Source organism: Anomaloglossus baeobatrachus, chromosome 3, assembly GCF_048569485.1.
Source record: "Anomaloglossus baeobatrachus isolate aAnoBae1 chromosome 3, aAnoBae1.hap1, whole genome shotgun sequence".
Lineage (NCBI taxonomy): Eukaryota > Metazoa > Chordata > Amphibia > Anura > Aromobatidae > Anomaloglossus > Anomaloglossus baeobatrachus.
In genome coordinates this window covers 128,545,098-128,571,717 of record NC_134355.1, presented here as the reverse complement: position 1 = coordinate 128,571,717, position 26,620 = coordinate 128,545,098, and positions in this window count along the sequence as shown.

Below are 26,620 nucleotides of genomic sequence, written 5' to 3'. Positions count from 1 at the left end.
AATCACACAATCATACAATAACACAATCAATAACACAAATAATAACAACACAATAACGGAATCAATAACAAAATAACTCAATAACACACTACTCGCTCTATAACTCCTCAAAACACCCTCAACTGAATTATCCGTTACATGGCATTAAGAACTGTCCGGTAAATTGAGACCTCATCACCCTATAGTGACATCTATCAGCTGTGGAACATTGTGTCATCATCGATATATTCTATTATAAGCAGCTACAGTATATATGTATAGATAGGAAGGCTGTAGTTATACTTCCAAATAATTATTGAAATAACATGGAGTCATAATGGGGTGACTATTTTATTTGGGATGTCTTCGTAAAAACTATTGATTTGCATAGGTGGAAATATTTTCACAGCTTCAATGTGAGAGACAGTTAAAATATAAGTTTTAATATATCTTATTAAAAAGAAAAACATGAAACATCACTCCACATAATAAACACAAAATAATGTGTGATAGGTGACTATGTATATAACTATTGTGCAGCCAGCTTACCCCAATCAGATGTCCAATATAGCGGCTTGGTATCCAGATAACTCAGCACAGACAGGGGGGTGAAGCACACTCGGTGAATCAGGAGTAAGATAGAAAGGTCAGTCCAGTGTGTTATTCCAGGTATTTTCAGTAAAATATAACTTTTATTCTTCAATTAAAAGCAAACCACAATGTATGGATACAGCAATTAGTTCATATAGCGGTCGGCATCAGACAACGCGTTTCAGTGTTTAATGCACCTTCATCATTGTCTAAGTATTACTATCCACTACCCACTAAGGGCAATGGCTGCCAAAAATTAGAAGGAGGGACTGCAATACACTTTTGAAGACACGTAGTGGAGGGTTTTAGTCACTAGCAAATGTAATTTTAACATTTTTTGCCACCTTATCTGGGCATGTGGTGTGTGACATGGTCAGATGCATCCTGTTTAGTGTATGAAGAAGGGACTCTGAAACTAACAAAGCCTATGAGACAATGCAAGAACTGCCAAAAATTAGAAAGAAGAAAAACCCTCATACACGCTGCATTACAAATAAAGGAGGGCATCACACACATTCTGTTAAAATTGTTTAGTGGGACTCCTACATTCAAATAGCCTATGTACTAAGTGCAAGGGCTGCCAAAAATTAGAAGGAGGGACTGCAATACACCCTGGAAGAAATGTAGAGGAAGGCATCAGAAAACCATTTTTTTTTCCCATTACTAAGGACTGGGACTCCTAGACTAGTAAAACCTATGCACTATGTGCAATGGCTGCCAAAGAGTAGAAGGAGGGACTGTAATACACCTTGGAAGACATGTAGAGGAGGTCATCAGAAAACTAAGTTTTCCCATTATTAAGGACTGGACTCCTAGACTAGTAAAGCTTATGCATTATGTGCAAGGTCTGCCAAAAAGTAGAAGGAGGGACTGCAATACACCATAGAAGAGACATAGAGGAGGGCCTCAGAATACAATTTTTTCTTATTATTAAGAAGCAAGAACTGTCAGGCTATAATCCCTGCCTATATGCCTGTAATCCAAACCTATCCCTTCCCCAACAGCTATCCCTACACTGAATGCAGCAAACAGCTGTATTAATAGTAAATAGAATAGATGTACCCCTGAAAAATAAATTTGGTTTTAGGGTGCAGCAGTAAGGACTGTAAGGCTCTAATCCCTGCCTATATGACTATAATCCTAACCTATCACTCCTGCAGCAGCTATCCCTATACTGTTTCTAGGGTAGAGTGAGCAGAGCTTAGTGTCACCGCGTTTTATATAGACCTGAAAAGGCCGGCCAGTCACAGATGCATTAAAGCCTAAGAACACCATACCAACTGTGAAACATGGCGGTGGCAGCATCATGATGTGGGGCTGTTTTCTGCTGTATGACACTTTGATACAATGTACAGTAGTCAGTTAGGGAGAGAAAACTCCACAGCACCATACAAAATAAGGGGTGGGTCCAAATTCTGTTGGATTCCCACACCAAGCACAAACTTGGTATCATGTCATATAAGAGAGGACAAGAGTTTTTAAAGTGCAACAACATACACATTTTTATTCAATACACTGCAAGGGTGAACATCCAAAACGTCATAAAACCATGTTAAAAATAATTAACGAGCAACCCCCCATATATAATATATAGTAGATGGTAACACAGACTGTGACATGTTGGCTCAAAACAATTCAATGAAACACTGCAAGTCACAGGAAAAAAGTACAGACATTGCATGTCAAATAAGCTGTATTCATAAACATATTGGCTTCCATATTATGGCATAGCATTAAACATGGCTATAAATGCAAGTCGTGTAGTATATTTACCCACAGTCCCATAGGGACCCCTGTACAGGCAGGTTGTGAAAATAGAGGTAGAGCCAAAACACACCAGCTGGTAAAAATAAGGGGGGGAGGCTCCGTTAGACAGGGGCCTCAGAGGAGCCTACGTACATTTCAATTTGTTAAAATCTTCATCAGGGAAGAGGCATCTCCTACCATTCTCCCCTGACGCCAGGCTTTAAATAACAGTAAAGTGTGTCCGAACCCGGAAGTCTCGTTATCGGCGCTCGCGTCAGGTGACCAGGGAAGTCGCGCGAGACGCTAGCCGTTGCGTCATACTTGCGCATGCGCTGGAGCGGGGACGCGTCACCAAGGCTCGGCTGAGCAGCTCGATGAGTTCATGAGGCAGTTAAATACCAACAACTTTAACATCAGACTTACCCATAAAAGCAGCAAATGCAGGATCGACTTCCTTGACATTATGATTACTGTGGATCATAGGGGGTCGATCCAGACGGACGTTTTCCGCAAGGAGACGTCCGTCAATGCACTTCTGCATGCCACATCCGCCCACAACCCTTCAACAATTCGCGCCATCCCGACCGGGCAATATTTAAGGATGAGACGGATTTGCTCATCCAATAAGAACTTTGAGGCTCAGTCGGCTGATCTCAGGGATCAATTTCGTGAGAGGGGTTACAGCGGCAGAAGTATCCGGGCTGGTGACAATCGGGCAAAGAGGACCCCCCGGCCACAGCTGCTTACGGATACCCCAAAAAGGAAAGAACAACATAATATTGCGGTGAGATTTATTGGAACATACAACCAGGAATGGGAAACCATGCGCCATATTTTAAAGAAACATTGGCCGGTATTAATGACAGATCCGGCATTAGCGGGAATACTTGCCCCGAATCCTTTGATGGCCTCCAGGAGAGCAAGGAACTTGAGGGACCTTTTGGTCCAGAGTCACTACATTCCTCCTAGAGTGAATCCATTTGGATCTCGCGGACCTCCACAGGGTTGTTTTCCCTGTGGCCACTGTGTGGCTTGCAGCAATGTCCTTCGAAGCAATACATTTTATTCCTCGGATGGGGAAAAAATTCATAACATCAAGCACTACATCACGTGTGGCACAACACACGTGGTGTATTTCGCCACATGCACATGCCCCCTGACCTATGTGGGACTCACTTCATGGGAGCTCCGCATTAGGGTCAGGGAGCACGTGAGGGACATTTCTGCAGCCAAAACAGAGAACGATCCGACAATACTCAAGACACTGCCCAGGCACTTCAGATCCCACCACTCCTGTGATCCCTCTAAATTAAAAATAAGAGGGATTGATGTGGTAACAGGAGGGATTAGGGGTGGTGATCTCAAGAAACGCCTGGCGCAGTGTGAGACCAAATGGATAGTGACTCTGGGCACAATGGTCCCAAAAGGACTAAACGAATCAGTGAGCTATGCTCCATTCCTGTAAATATGATCAATGACTGACCATATCCCCCTCTCCTGTGGTTCCATTGATCCTTAAATGACACCCAGCTTGTGTGATTTAATTTTCTATGAGTATACATATTTATTTAGATATGTATCTTTTTCTGATGTTGATCTTTATCAGTATACTGTGGATTTGCCATCATTCCCCCTTACCTGCATCCTATGTCTCTTTTTTATACATTTTAATCTTTTATGATATCTTACATTCCCCCTTTGTATCCAGGCTTATGTAATGTTTATATGCCCCATGTTTTGCTTATAGGACATAGAAATTAAAATCCTGATTTGACATCTGAGCAACAATATCTTTGATCTACACAGAGACCTAAGAATGGACTTCCTAACATGATGTGCATCTGTGATAAATATATGATATTGTAGGACTGTTCGGTTCATAGCATTATATACATAGGGACAAAACATGGTACCCACTTACTCAGTGTAATACGGTCGTCTCGGTGCGCACACGCTGGACCCAGGGCTGTTTGCGCGTAGCCGCCGCTGTCTGAGCGTCGCGCGCATGCGCGGGAGCCTTGGTGACGCGTCCCCGCTCTGGCGCATGCGCGAGTATGACGCGACGGCTAGTGTCTCGCGTGACTTCCCTGGTCACCTGACGCGAGCACCGATAACGAGACTTCCGGGTTCGGACACACTTTACTGTTATTTAAAGCCTGGCGTCAGGGGAGAATGGTAGGAGATGCCTCTTCCCTGATGAAGATTTTAACAAATTGAAACATACGTAGGCTCCTCTGAGGCCCCTCTCTAACGGAGCTTCCCCCCCTTATTTTTACCAGCTGATGTGTTTTGGCTCTACCTCTATTTTCACAACCTGCCTGTTCAGGGGTCCCTATGGAACTGTGGGTAAATATACTACACGACTTGCGTTTATAGCCATGTTTAATGCTATGCCATAATATGGAAGCCAATATGTTTATGAATACAGCTTATTTGACATGCAATGTCTGTACTTTTTTCCTGTGACTTGCAGTGTTTCATTGAATTGTTTTGAGCCAACATGTCACAGTCTGTGTTACCATCTACTATATATGGGGGGTTGCTTGTTAATTATTTTTAACATGTTTTTATGACGTTTTGGATGTTCACCCTTGCAGTGTATTGAATAAAATTTGTATGTTGTTGCACTTTAGAAACTCTTGTCCTCTCTTATATGACAATGTACAGTAGTCAGTATACAATTCTTTTTTTTCAGATCCTCAGAGAATTCTTTGCCATGAAGAGCCATATTGACCTTCCAGTGACCAGTATGAGACTGTCTGAGCGATAACACCAAATGTAACACCCCTGCTCCCCATTCACACCTGACACCTTGTAATACTAATGAGGCACAGGGAGACACTAATGAGACACTAGGGAGGGAAAATGGCTAATTGGGCACAATTTGGCCGTTTTCTCTTATGGGTGTACATACTTTTGCTATCAGCAGTTTAGAAATTATTAGCTGTTTGTTGAGTTATTTAGAGGGAACACCAAATTTACCCTGTTATACAAGCTGCACACCGACACTGTACAGTGAATCACAGGGTTAGCTCTTCAGTGTTGTCCAATGGTTGTCCCATGAAAAGATGTAATAAGGGTGTACTCACTTTTGTGACATAAAGTATGTATGTATATATATATATATATATATAAAAGACACACCTTCTCATTCAAAGAGTTTTCTTTATTTTTATGACTCTGAAAATTATTATTATTATTTATTATTATTATTTATTATTATAGCGCCATTTATTCCATGGCGCTTTACAAGTGAGAGAGGGTATACGTACAACAATCATTAACAGTACAAGACAGACTGGTATAGGAGGAGAGAGGACCCTGCCCGCGAGGGCTCACAGTCTACAGGGAATGGGTGATGGTACAATAGGTGAGGACAGAGCTGGTTGCGCAGTGGTCTACTGGACTGAGGGCTATTGTAGGTTGTAGGCTTGTTGGAAGAGGTGGGTCTTGAGGTTCCTCTTGAAGCTTTCCACGGTAGTGGAGAGTCTGATGTGCTGAGTTAGAGCGTTCCAGAGTATGGGGGATGCAGGGGAGAAATCTTGTACGCGATTGTGGGAAGAGGAGATAAGAGAGGAGCAGAGAAGGAGATCTTGTGAGGATCTGAGGTTGCATGCAGGTAGGTACCGGGAGACTAGGTCACAGATGTATGGAGGAGACAGGTTGTGCATGGCTTTGTATGTCATGGTTAATGTTTTGAACTGGAGTCGTTGGGCGATGGGAAGCCAATGAAGGGATTGGCAGAGTGGCGAGGCTGGGGAGTAGCGAGGGGAGAGGTGAATTAAGCGGGCCGCAGAGTTTAGGATAGATTGGAGGGGTGCAAGAGTGTTGGAAGGGAGGCCAGAAAGCAGGAGGTTGCAGTAGTCGAGGCGGGAGATGATGAGGGCATGCACTAATGTTTTTGCAGATTCTTGGTTAAGGAAAGCACGGATCCGGGAGATATTTTTGAGTTGTAATCGGCATGAGTTGAAGAGGGCTTGGATGTGTGGCTTGAAGGATAGAGCAGAGTCGAGGGTTACTCCAAGGCAACGAGCTTGTGAGACTGGGGTGAGTGAGCAACCATCAAGTTTTATGGAAAGGCTTGTTGGAGGAGATGAGTGAGGAGGAGGAAAGACAATGAACTCTGTTTTACTATATGGAGATAAGGTATGCACACCAGTGACTATGCAAGGGGAATACATTTAATAGCAGAAACTGCTGTGTGAATACTGACATGAAAAATTCAATAGCTATATGTAAGAATGAAATGTGAAAAATGGAACCTGCATTACTGCCATGAATATATGAAAAAAGAGAAATTTAGCTACTGAATTGATCAATGCAATAGAGCCCCAACACTACGCCAAAGTATTTCTCTACGTTGGGGTCCCTAGCTTGTGTGTGTCCTCTCATGCAGTTAAAAAACTTACCGTGTATGGGAAGCTGAGACCCAGGCTGAACTCTGTTTTGTCCATATTGTCCTGAAAATTGTAGATTCACATTGAAGGCATCAAGACTGAATTAACGCATGTGGAATGAAATACTTAACAAAACAGTGTGAAACAACTGAAAATATATCTTATATTCTAGGTTCTTCAAAGTAGCCACCTTCTGCTTTGATTACTGCTTTGCACACTCTTGGCATTCTCTTGATGAGCTTCAAGAGGTAGACACCGGAAATGGTGTTCACTTCACAGGTGTTCCCTGTCAGGTTTAATAAGTGGGATTTCTTGCCTTATAAATGGGTTGGGACCATCAGTTGTGTTGTGCTGAAGTCTGGTGGATACACAGCTGATGGTCCTAATGAATAGACTGTTAAAATTTGTATTATGACAAGAAAAAAGCAGCTAAGTAAAGAAAAACGAGTGGCCATCATTATTTTAAGAAATGAAGGTCAGTCAGTCTGAAAAATTGGGAAAACTTTGAAAGTGTCCCCAAGTTCCCCAAGTGTAGTGGCAAAAACCATCAAACGCTACAAAGAAAATGGCTCACATGAGGACCACCCCAGGAAAGGAAGACCAAGAGTCACCTCTGCTGCGGAGGATAAGTTTATCCGAATCACCAGCCTCATAAATCGCAGGTTAACAGCAGCTCAGATTAGAGACCAGGTAAATGCCACACAGAGTTCTAGCAGCAGACACATCTCTAGAACAACTGTTAAGAGGAGACTTTGTGCAGCAGGCCTTGATGGTAAAATAGCTGCTAGGAAACCACTGCTAAGGACAGGCAACAAGCAGAAGAGACTTGTTTGGGCTAAAGAACACAAGGAATGGACATTAGACCAGTGGAAATCTGTACTTTGGTCTGATGAGTCCAAATTTGAGATCTTTGGATCCAACCACCGTGTCTTTGTGCGACGTAGAAAAGGTGAACAGATGGACTCTACATGCCTGGTTCCCACCGTGAAGCATGGAGGAGGAGGTATTATGGTGTATGGGGGTGCTTTTCTGGTGACACTGTTGGGGATTTATTCAAAATTGAAGGCATACTGAACCAGCATGGCTACCACAGCATATTGCAGCGGGATGCTATTCCACCCAGTTTGCGTTTAGTTGGACCATCATTTATTTTTCAACAGGACAATCACCCCAAACACACCTCCAGGCTGTGTAAGGGCTATTTGACTAAGAAGGAGAGTGATGGGGTGCTACGCCAGATGATCTGGCCTCCCTGAACCCAATCAAGATGGTTTGGGGTGAGCTGGACCGCAGAGTGAAGGCAAAAGGGCCAACAAGTGCTAAGCATCTCTGGCAACTCCTTCAAGACTGTTGGAAGACCATTTCCGGTGACTACCTCTTGAAGTTCATCAAGAGAATGCCAAGAGTGTGCAAAGCAGTAATCAAAGCAAAAGATGGCTACTTTGAAGAACCTAGAATATAAGACATATTTTCAGTTGTTTCACACTTTTTTGTTGAGTATTTAATTCCACATGTGTTAATTCATAGCTTTGATGCCTTTAATGTGAATCTAATGTTTTCAGAGTCATGAAAATAAGGAAAAGTCTTTGAATGAGAAGGTGTGTCCAAACTTTTGGTCTGTAATATATATATATATGAAGGTCGCTATGTGTCCCCCAGAATGTGTCTGGAAACCCTCTGAGTTTGCTATAGCCATTACTGGGAAAGAGAGACGGATTCCTTCCCCAGTCCAGGTTTTGTAACATCTTCATGTCCAGCATTTGGCTTAAATCTTGCAGTACACATCAGGGTGGGTCTCAGTTAAGAGCCAGGCTTGTTGAAGCAAATACATGCTGTGTAAGCTGGCTCTGTGTGGAGTGAACACTGGCCAGGAGTGTGAGCCTAGGAGAACCTAAACAGATCCTTGCAGTTAACGGGGTCCTAATGTCGCGGGCGGAGGAGGGGACGCCGCGCTCTCCCACTGCTGCTCGGGTCCGGCTGCCGCGGCTGCTGCGGCCTGCTGCTGCTCGGTGGCTCGAGCGATGAGCCGGATCCCGGGGACTCTAGCGGCGCTCCTCGCTCGTGAGTGAAAGGGGGTTGTTGGGTGTGGGGATGGTTTATTGTCCGTGACGCCCCCCACGGTTGTGGTGATTTATTGGCACCACTGCTGCTCTGTATGGGGATCCCGGGAAGAGTGGTATGTAGCAGCCAGTTGTTGTGTTGCCCCTCCGTGGGTAGGGGTTGGTGATCCCGGGGCCCAGTGATGAGATGGGAGATGCAGGGCTTGGTGGGCGCAGGGACGCGGGGGCAGCGCGGTGCCTTGCGGCACTGTGGTACTCTCTCAGCCTGAGACGTTGACACAGTTTTACGGTAAACCACACGGCTGGAAAGACGGTTTCCACGGACGGCTGCACTTGCTCTCCCAGTAGGTAACGGTGATGTCCCTTTGACCTGCACCTAGTGTTTCTGTGTTGGTAGCGATGGGTTCCCACCGGTAACCCGCTCCCCGGCTTGGATATCGGCCGGAGGAGCCCTGCTTTGCCCGCAGACGCTGGCCCCGAGGAACTGGTGCCCTGGCGGTGGCAGTGTTCCTCCTTAATGGTTGGACTTTTGCCTTCAGTCGGGACTTGGTTGTTTGGAGACAGACGTCCCCTTCACTGACGGATTTGGCAAATTATGGCGACTCCTAGCCTTGCCGGGGTCCGAGAGGCCCCTGCCCTGGTGCTGACTGTCCTTCGTATACTGCTCCAGACCGCCGGGCCACTACCCGTCCGCGGTCCTTCCATCAACCTACGAGCAGTCCCCCTCCAGACAATCACCGCTGTTGCTGACCTTGCTGACACTGTCCTGCACTTAGCCGGACCAACTTCAGGGCTTTCTACACTCACTTTTACTCCTTTTCTTCTTTGCTCCACTACTACTTCACTTTCACTTAGCTGTTTACTCCTCTCCGTCCCTAGCTGGACCCCCTTCTCGCCCTCAGCTAGACTTCAACTCCCCGGTTCTTCCCGCCTCCAGAGCTGTGAACTCCTCGGTGGACGGAGCCAACCGCCTGGCCCACCCCCTGGTGTGAACATCAGCCTCTGGAGAAAGGCAACAAGGATTTTAGTAGCTTTGGTGTTCCTAACTGGGATGTAGGGTGTGGTGGTGTGATGACCTGTGACCCCTGGCTTGCCCAGGGCGTCACACTAAGATAACAAGACTTCTAGGATTTGTCTATCTGCACCGGCTGTGATCCGGAAGAGACTTTATTTGACTGTGGAAAACTGGATCTATTTATGCTGCAACAATAAATAGACTGTTGGTGTGAACACGCTGCTGCCTCACTGCCTCACGTTTTTGCCCAAGCAATGCTACTACCTCACAATATATACGGTGTGTAGGATTCAGCAGGTCAATGTGCAGAATTACAAGCATGACGGGACCTGTCAGTCTCGGGATCAGAGCAGGGAGCAGCCTCCTGGATTAGTTATCCTGGTCGCAGTGACCCTGGCAGAATATTAAATGTGTGTTTTCTCTGAAACAGTTGTGTCTTATAATGTTCTGCAGCAGCTAAGGTGGGTATTATGAGGTTCTGCAGCAGCTGAGGTGGGTATTATGAGGTTCTGCAGCAGCTAAGGTGGGTATTATGAGGTTCTGCAGCACCTGAGGTGTGTATTATGAGGCTCTGCAGCACCTGAGGTGTGTATTATGAGGTTTTGCAGCAGCTGAGGTGGGTATTATGAGGTTCTGCAGAAGCTGAGGTGTGTAGTATGAGGTTCTGCAGCAGATGAGGTGGGTATTATGAAGTTCTGCAGCAGCTGAGGTGTGTATTATGAGGTTTTGCAGCAAATGAGGTGGGTATTATGAGGTTTTGCAGCAAATGAGGTGGGTATTATGAGGTTCTGCAGCAGATGAGGTGGGTATTACGAGGTTCTGCAGCAGATGACGTGGGTATTATGAGGTTCTGCAGCAGCTGATGTGGGTATTATGAAGTTCTGCAGCAGCTGAGGTGTGTATTATGAGGTTTTGCAGCAAATGAGGTGGGTATTATGAGGTTCTGCAGCAGATGAGGTGTGTATTATGAGGTTTTGCAGCAAATGAGGTGGGTATTATGAGGTTCTGCAGCAGAGGTGTGTATTGAGGTTCTGCAGCAGGTGAGGTGCACCTACTTAAAGGATTAATAGACAATGATAGCATATCCGAGGAACATACTATAATTATCAAAGATGGGAATATCCCTTTTAAAGAGACGTACACATATGCCATAGGACGTTACACTAGAGCTGTGTTAGCCGCCCTCTGGCCCCGGGACACTGATCCTTCTGAGCCTAGTACTGCGCTACTGATGGAAGAAATTAATATTTTGCCAAAATGTTTTGAGACATCTCCTTTTGAAAGGCAATAGGTATCCAAAAGTATAAGATAATATTTGAGAGACCGTACTCCAGAGAAAGGTGTATATATATACTGCTCAAAAAAATAAAGGGAACACTTACACATCAGAATGGTATTTTAATGTTCCCTTTATATTTTTTCGAGCAGTATATATATATATATATATATATATATATATATACCAAAGGCATTATAAGCCCCATAATACAAGACTGGAGAATGTGTATGTGGCATGTGGCAGTGCAGGGCTCCATCCACATTGGGTGCTGGATGGTTAAAGATGGAGAAGGGGCCATTCTGACCCCCATCCCCTCCACTGCTGACGTTATTGCACATTGTCTGTCATATTGTACAAATGACCAAGACATTGCAGGTTCAAGTAAGAGGACTAAAAAATATATATCTATTAGTGGAATAAAAAGCAATCAACATATCATAGGTGCTGCAAAATCTGCCAATCAAAACTACAGCTGGCTCACTTTAACCCCTTCACCCCCGAGCGATTTTTTCCATTTTTTGCTCCCCTTCTTCTAAAAGCCATAATGTTTTTATTTTTCCATCAATTTTACCATACAAGGGCTTGTTTTTTGCGGGACAAGTTGTACTTTTTGAAAGAAATTATTAGTTGTACCATATAGTGTAATGGAAAATGGAAAAAAATCAAAGTGCTGTGAAACTGCAAAAAAAGTGCAATTCCACAATGGTTTTTGGGGTATTTTAATCATCATGTTCACTGTATAGTAAAAATGAGGTTTCCATATGATGCCTCACGTCGGTATGAGTTCGTAGATACCAAACACGTATAGGTTTACTTTTATCAAAGCAGTTAAAAAAAATCAGAAGTTTGTCCAAAAAAAGATTTGTGCTTTTGGCGCCATTTTCTGAAACCCATAGCGTTCTCATGTTTCAGGATATGGGGCTCAGTGATGGCTTACTTTTTGCATCTTGAGCTGACATTTTTTATACCATTTTTGTGCAGATGCTACATTTTGATCGCTCGTTATTGCATTTTTTTAAAAACATAATTTTGGTGTTTGGCATTTTTTCCTCACCACGCTGTGTACCGATCAGATTAATTGATTTTATATTTTGATAGTTCGGGCATTTCTGAATGCGGCGATACCATATGTGTGTATATTTTTTTATTTTTTTAACTTTTTTATTTTCAATGGGGTGAAAGGGGAGTCATTTTAACTTTTAGTTTTTTTTTATATTTTTAAAAACATTTTTTTACTTTTTTTTTCTTTATTTTACTAGCCTCCCTAGGGGACTATAAGGATCACCAGTCCGATCACTCGTTCATTTTTGTTGATCAGAGCTGTACAGCTCTGATTAGCAGAAATGCTTCTTTCCTGTGAGTGCCGCTACTCTTTTCTTTTGGCTCTGAAATATGTCATGAGACAGGGGTCATCACATGACCCATCGCTACCATGGCAACCATCAGCTCCCAGTAATTGCGTCATGGGGCCTCCGATGGCAGCAGGTTACTGCACGTTCCCCACCATTTAAATGGCACTGTCACATTTTGACAGCACGATCTAAGGGGTTAACAGGCGTGAGTGGATCGTGGATCCACCTGCGCTGGTAAGCCACACATGTCTGCTGTTTAAATCAGCAGATATGTGCAAGGATCACCGTCGACTCACCGCAGCAGCCGGCGGTTATTACCCAGACATGACCAAGGACATACTGGTACGTCCTTGGTTGTAAAGAGGTTAAAAAATATTTATATACTATACATGCAATCAACGACTAACGAACACCCGACATATGTACGATCACTAGTTACAAACGTTGGATGTTAGAAAAATAAATAATACCTCCCCGCTAACCTCAGCCGTCGCACTGCTCACTGACCGCCATCTGGTCCTCTTCTTCCTGCCTTTGCATGGCAGATCTCTAGCTTTTCAGTATAGGCTAGATCCAGGACTTCCAGCCACATCCAGGCCCCACAGGTCACTGTAAGCCAAGAGTGGAGAAAATTATTTCACCAAAGCCATTTTGACATCATTTGAAGGTTATACAAAATGATCAAATTAAAAACTAGTCTCTTCTATTTGGTCAAACATTTATGTAACTCACCCTTGATGTGATGGCTGAAATTCTTTTCTTTATTGTGACGCGTGTGATGTTAGATGGTAAGGATGATGTTGTTTGCTACTTGCAACTGCTTTTGCAGGTTTGTGTCGGTCTGGAGAGCAGGTGACTCAATAATAACTTTGTAAAGAATTTCCAGCAGTAAGTTGTTCTGAACACAGATGCATAATTCACTGCATGTCAGAGCTAACCATAGAGCTACTGTGCTTTTCCCACATAATATACAATAAGACTGCTGTATATATCACATAGGATATACTGTACAACCAAAACTTCTGTATATATCACATAGGATATACTGTACAACCAAAACTGCTGTATATATCACATAGGATATACTGAGACTATGTTGCACACATCACAAAGAAGGCACAAGACTGCTGTATATACATCACATAGGAGACACTGATACTGCTATGTACATCATATATGAGACACTGAAAACCAGTTGTATTCATCACATAGAAGACACTGAGAATGCTGTATTTACATCAGATAGGATACATTGAGACTCTGCTGTACACATCACATAGGAGACAGACTAATGTACATAAATCACATAGGATACACTGAGACTGCTGTATACACATCACACATGATACACTTAAACTGCTGTATAAACATCACATAGTATACACTAAGACTGCTGTATACATCACATAGGATACACTGAGACTGTGTTGCATACATCACATAGGAGGCACAAGATTGCTGTATATACATCCAATTGGAGACACTAAGAATGCTGTATATACATCACATAGGATACACTGAGACTCTCCTATACAAGTCCCATAGGAGACACAGACTGATGTATATACGGTACATCACGCAGGATACACTGAGCAAGTTGTATTATAGAGGATTTTTTTTTATTATTGATCAACAACTACCGTATTTTTCGCTTTATAAGACGCACTTTTCCTCCCCAAATTTTGGGAGGAAAATGGGGGGTGCGTCTTATAAAGCGGTACCGGGGGGGGGGGTCCTGTCTGAGGCGATCGGCAGCCGGGTACCCGTGGCTGTGTGCGGGCGGCAGCGGGTGCTGTGTGGAGTCGGCAGCCGGGTACCTGTGCTTGCATGCGGTGGCAGACGGGTACCCATGGCTGTGTGTGGGCGGCAGCCGGGTGCTGTGTGCGAGCGGCAGTCGGGTGCCCGTGCGGGCGGCAGCCGGCTGCCGCCCTCACACAGGTACCCGGCTGCCGCCCTCACACAGTCACCCAGCTGCCGCCCGCACACAGCCATGGGTACCCGGCTGCCACCGCACGCAAGCACAGGTACCCGGCAGCTTGTACGCAGGGTGGGCGGGCAGCCTACTGGCTGCCACTCTGTGCATGCGGGGCGGGCGGCTGTGCAGCTTACCAGTTGTCCGCGGTCCCACTTTCAAATGATGGCGCCGGTGGAGCTCTTGGATTAGAGCTCCATCTGCGCACGCGCTGCTCCGGGAGTCAGCGTGTGCGCAGATGGAGCCCTTGGATGAGAGCTCCATCTGCGCATGCGTCGCTCCGGGCGCCATTACTTGAATCGGGACCGCGGACACACTCCACCACTGAGCCGTCGCCGCCGCTCCCACCACTGAGCCGTCACCGCCGCTCCCACCACTGAGCCGTCGCCGCCGCTGCCACCACTGAACCGGGACAGCGGACACACTCCACCACTGAGCAGTCCCTGCCGCTGCCACCACTGAGCAGTTGCCGCCGCTCCCACCACTGAGCCGTCGCCGCCACTCCCACCACTGAGCCGTCGCCGCCACTCCCACCACTGAGCCGTCGCCGCCGCTCCCACCACTGAGCCGTCGCCGCCGCTTTCACCACTGAGCCGTCGCCGCCGCTGCCACCACTGAACCGGGACCGCGGACACACTCCACCACTGAGCAGTCCCTGCCGCTGCCACCACTGAGCAGTTGCCGCCGCTCCCACCACTGAGCCGTCACCGCCACTTCCACCACTGAGCCGTCGCCGCCGCTCCCACCACTGAGCCGTCGCCGCCGCTCCCACCACTGAGCCGTCGCCGCCGCTGCCACCACTGAACCGGGACCGCGGACACACTCCACCACTGAGCAGTCGCCGCCGCTGCCACCACTGAACCGGGACCGCGGACACTCACTGCACCGGCCTGCTGCACGGCTCACCCGCCACGGCTGCTGCCACCACCACGGACCCCACGGATCCTGCCACCGCAGAAGCCACCGCGCCTGAAACCACGGACGCCACGGCACCTGCAACCACGGACCCCGCTGCCACTGACCTGCCGCGCCTGCCAGCACAACCTGTGCCTCCTGTGACCCCGCTTCACCACCACTGCTGCCCCCCTCCGGTAAGAGAACACCGGAGTATAAGACGGACGCCATTTTTCTTTTTTTTACCTTTTTTTATGTCTAAGTTTGGGGTGCGTCTTATATTCCGGTGCGTCTTATAAAGCGAAAAATACGGTATGTTCTCAATCACCCCAAGACTCGTAAATATCAAAGCTTAATATTTTTTGAAGTTAGAGTGTTTTTTTTTATTAGATTTGGCTATCTTAGGTGGACATCTGTTTGTGCAGGTAACTATTACTGTGCAGAATTATTAGGCAACTTAATAAAAACCAAATATATTCCCATCTCACTTGTTTATTTTCACCAGGTTTACCAATATAACTGCACACAATTTAGAAATAAACATTTCTGACATGCAAAAACAAAACCCCAAAAAATTAGTGACCAATATAGCCACCTTTCTTTATGATGACACTCAACAGCCTACCATCCATAGATTCTGACAGTTGCTTGATCTGTTTACGATCAACATTGTGTGCAGTAACCACCACAGCCTCTCAGACACTGTTCCGAGAGGTGTACTGTTTTCCCACCCTGTATATCTTACATTTTATGAGGGACCACAGGTTCTCTATGGGGTTCAGATCAGGTGAACAAGGGGGCCATGTCATTATTTTTTCATCTTTTAGACCTTCACTGGCCAGCCACGCTGTGGAGTAGTTGGATGAATGCGATGGAGCATTGTTCTGCATGAAAATCATGTTTTTCTATACTATTTTTCTATAGTCGATACCGACTTCTTCCTGTACCACTGCTTGAAGAAGTTGTCTTCCAGAAACTGGCAGTAGGTCTGGGAGTTGAGCTTCACTCTATCCTCAACCAGAAAAGGTCCCACAAGTTTATCTTTGACGATACCAGCCCATACCAGTACCCCACCTCCACCTTGCTGGCGTCTGAGTCGGAGTGGAGCTCTCTGCCCTTTACTGATCCAGCCTCTGGCCCATCCATCTGGCCCATCAAGGGTCACTCTCATTTCATCAGTCCATAAAACCTTTGAAAAATCAGTCTGAAGATATTTCTTGGCCCAGTCTTAATGTTTTATCTTATGTTTCTTGTTCAAAGGTGGTCATTTTTCATCCTTCCTTACCTTGGCCATGTCCCTGAGTATGGCACACCTTGAGCTTTTTGATGCTCCAGTAACATTGCAGCTCTGAAATATGGCCAAACTGGTGGCAAATGGCATCTTGGCAGCTTCACGCTTTATTTTCCTCAATTCATGGCCAGTTATTTTGCACCTTTTTTGCCCAACACACTTCTTACGACCCTGTTGACTATTTGCCATGAAACGCTTGATTGTTCGGTGATCACGCTTCAAAAGTTTGGCAATTTCAAGACTGCTGCATCCCTCTGTAAGACATCTCACAATTTTGGACTTTTCAGAGCCCGTCAAATCTCTCTTCTGACCCATTTTGCCAAAGAAAAGGAAGTTGCCAAATAATTAAGCACACCTTATATAGGGTGTTGTTGTCATTACACCACATGCCTCCTCATTACAGAGATGCACATCACCTGATTTACTTAGTTTGGTAGTTGGCTCTCAATCCTATATAGCTTGGAGTAGGACAACATGTATAAAAAGTATCATGTGATCAAAATACTCATGTGCCTAATAATTCTCCACATGGTGTAGGTGCACGTGCACTAAATTTTTGACGGAACTCAGCAGGAGAAATGTCCAAAACATCTTTTGAGAACTGACCACAGATCGTCTGGGTATAGGCTTGTGCAAATCCTTCTGTATCTTCGTCTTTGTGTAATCCCAGACAAATTCAATAATCTTTAGTTTCTGGAGCCACATCAACACTTCCAGGAGTCTTTGTTCTTCTTTATGCTAAAGATTAATGACTGGCTCCAGTTGTTTTTCCTGCAGCAGGTGACCCCCAAACATACAGCCAATCAGATGCCCCTGTTAGTATTTCTTAATGAATAAGTATCAGATTGTATTTCTTAGCATTACGGACACCATTAATCCTGACCAAATACTTCACTGCATTTGCAGAAAGGCAGACCCAGACTCGCAAGGACCTTCCATCATGCTTTACATTTGCCTTCAGAATCTTATTTTTGTACTGTTTTTCTGCCCTTCAGTGACATACTGCCTTCTGTCATAGCCAAATATTTCATATTTTGAGTCATCAGTCCAATGTTGCGATTTTCTGCACCCCAATTCCTATGTTGTTCTTCATATTTGAGCCTTTTGACATTGTATCCTTGCCAAAGGTATAGTGTTTTGGCTGAAATTCTTCCATGAAAACCACTTCTGACACAACTTCTCTGAATAGTAGATGTGTGTAGCTGTTTCTCACAGTTAGGTCTGCACTGATGGCACTGCTGGACATCTGAATTTGTAACATTTGTAGTGAAGTAAGCTTGATGTATCAATCATCTGCTGTGCGAAGTTTCTTTGGCCAACCGTTGTATGTAAAATCTTTAACATTTCCCATTTCTTAGTGTAGCTTCAAAAGGGGTTGAGCAACACATCTTGAAACACCAGTCTGCTTTGATATCTTTGACTGGAAAAGACTGTTTCTGATGCAGTATAACTACTTGGAATCTTTTTGCTGCGCTAAGTCGTGACATGAAACTGTCTGCCCCAACCGCACCTGTAGTAGATTTTTGTTGTTCCTCATGCCGTTTTAAGAATCCTATATAGCTGTTTCTGACTGTGTTTCAAATGGCATATAAAAATGATTATTATCATGTTTGGTATAATTGGTTACACGTACTCCTGACTATAATCCTATAAAATCCCTGGCTTTGTGCAAATGAACCTAGAAGAATTGATGCTGTTTTAAATGCAAAGGCTGGTCACACCAACTATTGATTTCATTTAGATTTCTCTTTTGTTCATTCACTTTGCATTTTGCAGTGATAAAAAATAGGCTGTTAATATTTCTATTTTTGAAAGCTTTCTTACTTTGTATCTCTTTTCCATACCTTTCTATAACAATTGTATAGTTTTATAGAAACCAAGCTGTAGTAACATTTACGCATTTATTACAAAATATTATATACAAATATGAATTCTCTTTACTGGTATATTGCATGCTAATATACTGCCTTCGCCACTACCAATTATTTCACAGAAGAGATATGTATGTCTGTTTATAACACTGTCAAAAATCATATAACCTACCAGTGTTTAAAAACGTTATACTTCCTGCATTTGTTTTTATATTAAAGAGAACCAATCACCAGGATTTTCGCATATAAGCTAAAGCCAGTGCTATACTGGCGCTATCAGGCTGATTCTATACATACCTGTAGTGGTCAGCTCAGATGTTTAGTTTTTGAAATCCAAAAAAGTAAAGTTTATAAAATTAGCTGCTTGTTAAGAGACAGTTGCAAAGGAGCAAATAATATATTCATAGTTATCCTCTCCCTGTTAAAATTAGCATAAGTATTATAACATCAATTTAACTTTTCACTAGGAAGGACCTGTGTGAGGTCATACCCATGTGACCTGGTATGCAGCTTTGTTGGCTGAGACCCCTCCCCTTCTGGTCACATAGGTATGTCCTCACACAGGTCATGCTACAGACAAAAGTGAATCGTTTGTATAATAGTCATGCTAAATCTAACAGGGGGAGGTCATAACTATAACTATATTATCAGCCCCATTGCAACTGCCACTCAACAAGCAGCTAATTTTATATTTTAAAATTTTGCTTGTCAGCTCTTATATTGTCCTCAAAAACTTTGCACACCACTGATGCCAGATAGTAGTTGCCTGGATCCACCTTCTTGACCTTTCTTAAATATCAGTACCACGTCAGTCACCCTGCCATACTGTTGCACCAAACCTGATACAAGAGAGTCTAAGAAGATGAGATACAGTGGTCTGTCAATTACTGAGCGCAATTCACTCAATATCCATGGAAGAATTCCATCTGGCTCAAGGGATTTGTCAATGAAAAATTTGCTTAGACGCAGATATATTTCTTCTTGTATTAAATTAGTTATATCAGGTGAAGAACTGTGATTTGTGCCGTGTTGAATATTACCTGGAACACTTAGTTCATTGGTGAACACAGATGAAAAGTGCCTGTTTAATATCTCAGCCTTATCTCTGTCCTCTATAATTATCTTATTATCTTTTAACCAATTCTCCACCCAGCCTGTTTTGACCTTCCTGACCAGGCCAATTTTTTCATTTCTGATCAGTGTCACTTTATGAGGTAGTAACTCTAAAATGGTTCAAGAGATCCCAATGATTTGTTTTTTTGTGAGATATTGTATTTCATGATAGTGATAAAATTAGAATTATATTTTTTGCTTTTGCTTGTGAAAAAAATCTGAAATGTGGCAAAAAGTTAAAAAAATTGCAATTTTCAAACTTTGAATTTTTATGCCCTTAAACCAGTGAGTTATGTCACACAAAATAGTTAATACATAACATTTACCACATGTCTAAATTACATCAGCACAATTTTTGAAACACAATTATTTTTTTTTGTTAGAAAGTTAGAAGAGTTAAAAGTTTTTCAAAAATTTCTCATTTTGACAACAAAATTTACAAAACCATTTTTTTAGGGACCACATCTCATTTGAAGTGACTTTGAGAGGCATATGTGACAGAAAATACCCAAAAGTGAAACGATGCTGAAAACTGCACCACTCAAATTGCCCAAAACCACATCTAAAAAGTTTATTAACTCTTCAGGTGCTTCACAGGAACTAAAGCAATGTGGAAGGAAAATACCCAAATATGTTACTTTAGCCCCAAATTATGCCTTTTCATAATCGGGAACCTATAATTATTTGCTGCCTTTTTGTTGCAGTATTTCATCCTCTACCTTAGGAGTTGGGAACCTATAGCTCGTGACTCGTGAGCTAGATGTGGATCTTTTGAAGGCTGCATCTGGTTCGCAGGAGAAATGCAGCCATCAAAAGATCAGTTGCCTTATATCCCAGGAGATGGCTTCCTGTGCGTCTGGAGCCTAACCTTGGCTCTTTCTCGTTCACGTCACCAACGCATGCGCACTTTGTACACAGACTGCTTCCTCCTTTCAATGGCCAAGTCATAGGCGCATGCGCTGTATTCCTGCCATCTCCCTAGGAAATCTGGAAGCGGACACTACCATGAGTGGTCACATGGTGCTTTCACTGCACCGCTACTGGCAACCTATGTCTTTTTTAACCCGGAGGTTTCCCTGATACCTTGGCATCTTTTACAGCAGCTGACACTGCTGTTATCACTATATGCCACAGATACCAGGCGACTCCATATTTAGCAGCACAGTAGTGTTTTCCACTATTCTTCTAATGGTGACTATCCACATGTCATTTTCTCGATCTTTTGTGGCTACCTTTTTTCATTGTTTTCTATTCTTTTGTCTTGTTGCTCTTGACTTCCCCATTACCTCTGCATCTTGTCATATACCTTAATTTACCCTTTGCACTATACTATAGTTTTTGTTTTTTGCTTAAACATACCGTACGTATTCTATGACTCTCACGGAATTACATTTTAAAATATGTGGCGTTCATGGCTCTCTTAGCTAAAAAGGTTCCTGATCCCTGCTCTACTTTGCTTGTACTATAAAACGCTATGTTTTGGACCCAGGGAAAATAAGCAGTATAAAAAATGCGAATAAAACTCATCATGGGCACGTGCCCTTACTAAGGTCAGTTATAATCCCGTGCTATACGTAGTTGTGTGCTACATTTTCCGGAAAGGTTCTAAAAGTGGATGCAGCATTGGTCAGATGTTGGTTACTTCCACACAGTCATAGCATTTGCATGTCCAGCACATCAGGGTTATTTTAACAATAGTTAAGTGTTGATTTCAATATTAATATAGACAGAAGTGCAAGAGTTCTATTTTTTATTTCCTGTTGGTTTTTATAATCTCCTTTTACTGGTACATTAGAAAGTAATAAATGGTTTTCATTTATATTTTAATAAATAGTAAGTCTCAAACATGGCTTTAATACCAAAAGAGCGAGACGTATGAGTGTTACAAGCAAAAAATAATTACACATTTATTACTGTAGCTTTAGTGCACAAACAGCTGCAAGGTATTCAGCACCTTAACATCCACATAATGACATTTTACACTTTTTTTTTAAGATAATATTGAAGAGTTCTGTGGTTTTTCCTAAATATATCGTTTCCTAAATATATATTGTTGTATTGCTTTTTTGCAGGATAGATTTGGTCTACCCTCTATCTTTGGTGCAAAACTATAAGGGGGTATAAACAGAAATGTGTTTATCACCAGAAACTTTGGAATACCATGAAGAATATGGGTGTGCTGAACCACCTGATCAGTCTTATTAAGAACCTTTACATCGACCAAGAACAGTCCGAACAGAACACGAAACGGCATGGTTTAAAGTAAAGCGAGGCATTAGACAAGGATGCACCATTTCTCCTCAATTTATATGCAGAAGATATTTTCAAGAAAGCTGGGCTTACCAAAACAGAAGAAGGAATCAGAATTGCTAGATCAATTAATGGCCTATAAAAAAGGTGTCTCAGTACCATGGTGCCACTCAAGAAGCATTTCATGATTGGTAAAACCAGTGAGCTGTCTCAAGACATTTACAATCTTGTTGTTGCAAAACATACTGATGGTAAGTGTTACAGAATAATTTCTAAACTACTGAAGGTTCCAGTGAGCACTGTTGGGGCAATAATCCAGAAATGGAAAGAATATAATTTTACTATAAACTGGACATGACCAGCTGCTCCCCAAAAGATTTCAAACAGAGGAGTGAAAATAATCAGAAGAGTTGTCCAAGGGCCAAGAACCACCTGTGGAGAGCTACAAAAAGACCTGAAATCGGCAGGTACAATTGTTTCAATGAAAACAATAAGTAATGCACTCAACCTGCATGGCCTGTATGCATACTCACAACACAAGACTCGATTGCTGAACTGAAAGTATGTTCAAGGGCATTTAAAATTTTCACAGCATCATTTAGACAAACCTGTTAAATACTGGGAGAATATAGTTAAGTCAGATGAGACCAAACACATGGTGGTTTGCATTCATAAAGCACCCGAACTATGAACCTGACCTTTGTTTTTTGGAAAAGTCTGAGTTCGTACCGAACACTGAACTTCAGGTTCACTCATCTCTACACCTGAGCAATGCATGTGACTAGTTTCGCCATGCAGTAGGCGTTTTGAAGCTGTCATCACCAACAAAGGCTATTGTACAAAGTAGTAAACAAATTTCAGTAAGCGTGTTTAATACGCTCTCCCTGTGTCATTTCTTATTATTACACATCACTAAATTAATGGACATCTGTGGCTTGATTTATTTTCCCAAGTGGATTGGATGGTTTGCTCTTGTGCAGCACTCAAGTGAACTAGGCAGTGACTTCACGCCTTATCGTATGTTACTGAGAGAGAGTAACAAATTACTAAAATCAGAATGTAGCTGTAGTGGAGCACATCGCAACTTTGCCAAGCTTAGTGTACAGATAAAATACAGTACATATACCTATTTAGAGCTTAAGTTTTCTGGTTGAATTGTATGCCGTAACTATAACTAGGGCAACACTGACATTCCCCTGACATGAGGACCGGGACTGAGTTATTATTAAGTAAATTTGTTCACCAACGTTTTCAGTAATTGTATTAAACTAATAAGTCGATTGTAATTGCGATTATTGCAAACTGTATACTGATTTTTTTTGCATTTGATTTCTGAAATGCCTTGCGGTTACCCATTCATTTCTCACCTCTCTGTTCCCACAGAATAAAAACCATATGAAGTCATTACTGAGTTACCTTTGCTGCTTGTTGCATTCCTGGCACCTGTTTACAACACCCACTGGAACATTTTCTTCTTTGTGTCAATTTAAGTTTTCTAGGCATAGAATGAACAAGTTGAGGACATATTGTAATTAATCTTTTTCTATTTTTCAAGACTTACCTCTTTTAGACCCTGGATGCTGGATGGAGAGTGATGCTCAACTTGTCCCTTCAGAATTCCCCATTGGTGTTAGATTGGGTTAAGATTAGGAGACATTGAATCATTTTCACCCTGAATCATTTTCACACTGTTCTTCTTCATAAATGCAAAAGATGTGTCTTGAATCATTGTCATGTTGAAAAGGGTACGGAGTGATGGAAGCACCTTCTCTTTGAAGATAGAGCACTAAATCTGTTAATTGATGATACCATGAATAAAATGTAGCTTGGCAATAGAAGGAGCACTCATGCAGCCCCATAAAAGGACACGACCACCACCATGTTTCACTGTAGGCACCATTCATTTAGAAAACTTAATTTAGAAAAACGGATGGCATCTAGAGTGAAACATGGTGGTGGCAATGTCCTTATGTACCACTGTGACCCAGTTGACTACAAAACATTCAATCATGTTCCAATATCTTAAGAATTACAAAAGGGATGCATACCTCTAAGAATTTTACAAAATTTTGACTTTTCAGAGTCAGTTAAATCTTTTTTGGGCCCATTTTGCCAGAGAAAAAACAGTTGCCTAATAATTTAGCACACCTTGTGAAAGGATTTTGATATCTTTAGATCCACCCTCTCCCTCGTTACACAAATACACATCACCTGATATTCTTCATTCAATAAGAATTCAAGTTTATACATCTTTGAGATGAAAAATATACATATAAAAGGTGATATCTTTGGTCAAAAATTTAACTTACCTAATAATTGTGCACACAGTGTGTATACATATACAGTGGATACAGAAAGTATTTAGACCCTTTAAATTTTTCACTCTTTGTTTCTTTGCAGCCTTTTGGTAAATTCAAAAAAGTTCTTTTTTTTCTCATTAATGTACACACTCTGCACCCCATCTTGACAGAAAAAAATCAGAAATGTAGAAATTTTTGCAAACTTCTTAAACAAAATGAAATATCACATGGTCATAAGTATTCAGACCCTTTGCTCACACTCATATTTAAGTCAAATGCTGTTCATTTCCTTGTGATCCTCCTTGAGATGCTTCTACGCCTTCATTGGTGTCCAGCTGTGTTTAATTAAACTGATAGGACTTCATTTGGAAAGGCACACACCTGTCTATATAAGACTACACAGCTCTCAGGGCATGTCAGACCAAATGAGAATCATGAGGTCAAAGGAAATGCCCAATGAGCTCAGAGACACAATTGTGGCAAGGCAGCACAGATCTGGTCAAGGTTACAAAAGAATGTGTGCAGTACTCAAGGTTCCTAAGAGCACAGTGGTCTCCATAATTCTTAAATGTCAGAAGTTTGAGACCACCAGAACTCCTCCTAGACCTGGCCGTCCAGCCATACTGAGCAATCATGGGAGAAGAGCCTTGGTGAGAGAGGTAAAGAAGAACCCCAAGATCACTGTGGCTAAGTTCCAGAGATGCAGCAGGGAGAAGATAGAAAGTTCCACAAAGTAAACTATCACTGCAGCCCTCCACCAGTCGGGCCTTTATGGCAGAGTGACCTGACAGAAGCCTGCAAAACATATGAAAGCCCGCAAAAAAACACAAGAAGGACTCCCAGACTATGAGAAATAAGATTCTCTGGTCTGATGAGATGAAGATAGAACTTTTTGGTGATAATTCTAAGTGGTATAAGTGGAGAAAACCAGGCACTGCTCATCACTTGCCCAATACAAGCCCAACAGTGAAACATGGTGGTGGGAGCATCATGCTATGGGGGTGTTTTTCAACTGCAGGGAAAGGATGACTGGTTGCAATTGAAGGAAAGATGAATGCGGCCAAGTACAGAGATATCCTGGAGGAAAACGTCTTCCAGAGTGCTCTGGACCTCAGACTTGGCTGAAGGATCACCTTCCAACAAGACAATGACCCTAGGCACACAGCTAAAATAACAAAGGAGTGGCTTCAGAACAACTCTGTGACCATTCTTGACTAGCCCAGCCAGAGCCCTGACCTAAACCCAATTGAGCATCTCTGGAGAGGCCTGAAAATGGCTGCCTACCAACGTTCACCATGCAACCTGATGGAACTGGAGAACATCTGCAAGGAAGAATGGCAGAGGATCCCCAAATCCAGGTGTGAAAACTTGTTGCATCATTCCCAAGAAGACTCATGGCTGTACAAACTCGAAAGGGCGCTTCTACTCAATATTGAGCAAAGGATCTGAATACTTATAACCATGTGATATTTCAGTTTTTCTTGTTTAATAAATTTGCAAAAATGTCTACTTTTCTGATTTTTTTCTGTCCAGATGGGGTGCAGAGTGTACATTAATGAGAAAAAAATGAACTTTTTTGAATTTACGAAATGGCTGCAATGAAAAAGGAGTGAAAAATTTAAAAGGGTCCAAATACTTTCCGTACCCACTGTGTGTGTGTGTGTGTGTGTGTGTGTGTGTATATATATATATATATATATATATATACTTAAGCAAGCATTGTTGACCTTAGAGATCAACCTTGGAGATCAACATATCCACTGCGGAGACACCATCACGTGTTTCTCAACGCAGTGATTCTAGAGCAACGCCCCCTGGGAAGTATGCAAATAGGAAAGCCGCGGAGACACCATCACGTGTTTCTCAACGCTGCCAGGAAACTAGCCAGGTCTTTCACCGGGAAGGAACAACCACGGGAAGGGCAGTCTCCAGTCAAGGAGACCACCTATACCAAACATGGTATCCATCCACAGACAACCGTTTCGGGGTATTTGCCCCTCATCAGTGTGGAGTAGGAATCTGGCTAGTGGGGGCAATGCCTAGTAAAAGACTACTTAAGCAAGCATTGTTGATCTTAGGGAGATTGTTCCTTCCCGGTGAAAGACCTGGCTAGTTTCCTGGCAGCGTTGAGAAACACGTGATGGTGTCTCCGCGGCTTTCCTATTTGCATACTTCCCAGGGGGCGTTGCTCTAGAATCACTGCGCTGAGAAACACGTGATGGTGTCTCTGCAGTGGATATGTTGATCTCCCTAAGGTCAACAATGCTTGCTTAAGTAGTCTTTTATTAGGCATTGCCCCCACTAGCCAGATTCCTACTCCACACTGATGAGGGGCAAATACCCCGAAACGGCTGTCTGTGGATGGATACCATGTTTGGTATAGGTGATCTCCTTGACTGGAGACTGCCCTTCCCGTGGTTGTTCCTTCCCGGTGAAAGACCTGGCTAGTTTCCTGGCAGTGTTGAGAAACACGTGATGGTGTCTCCGCGGCTTTCCTATTTGTGTATATA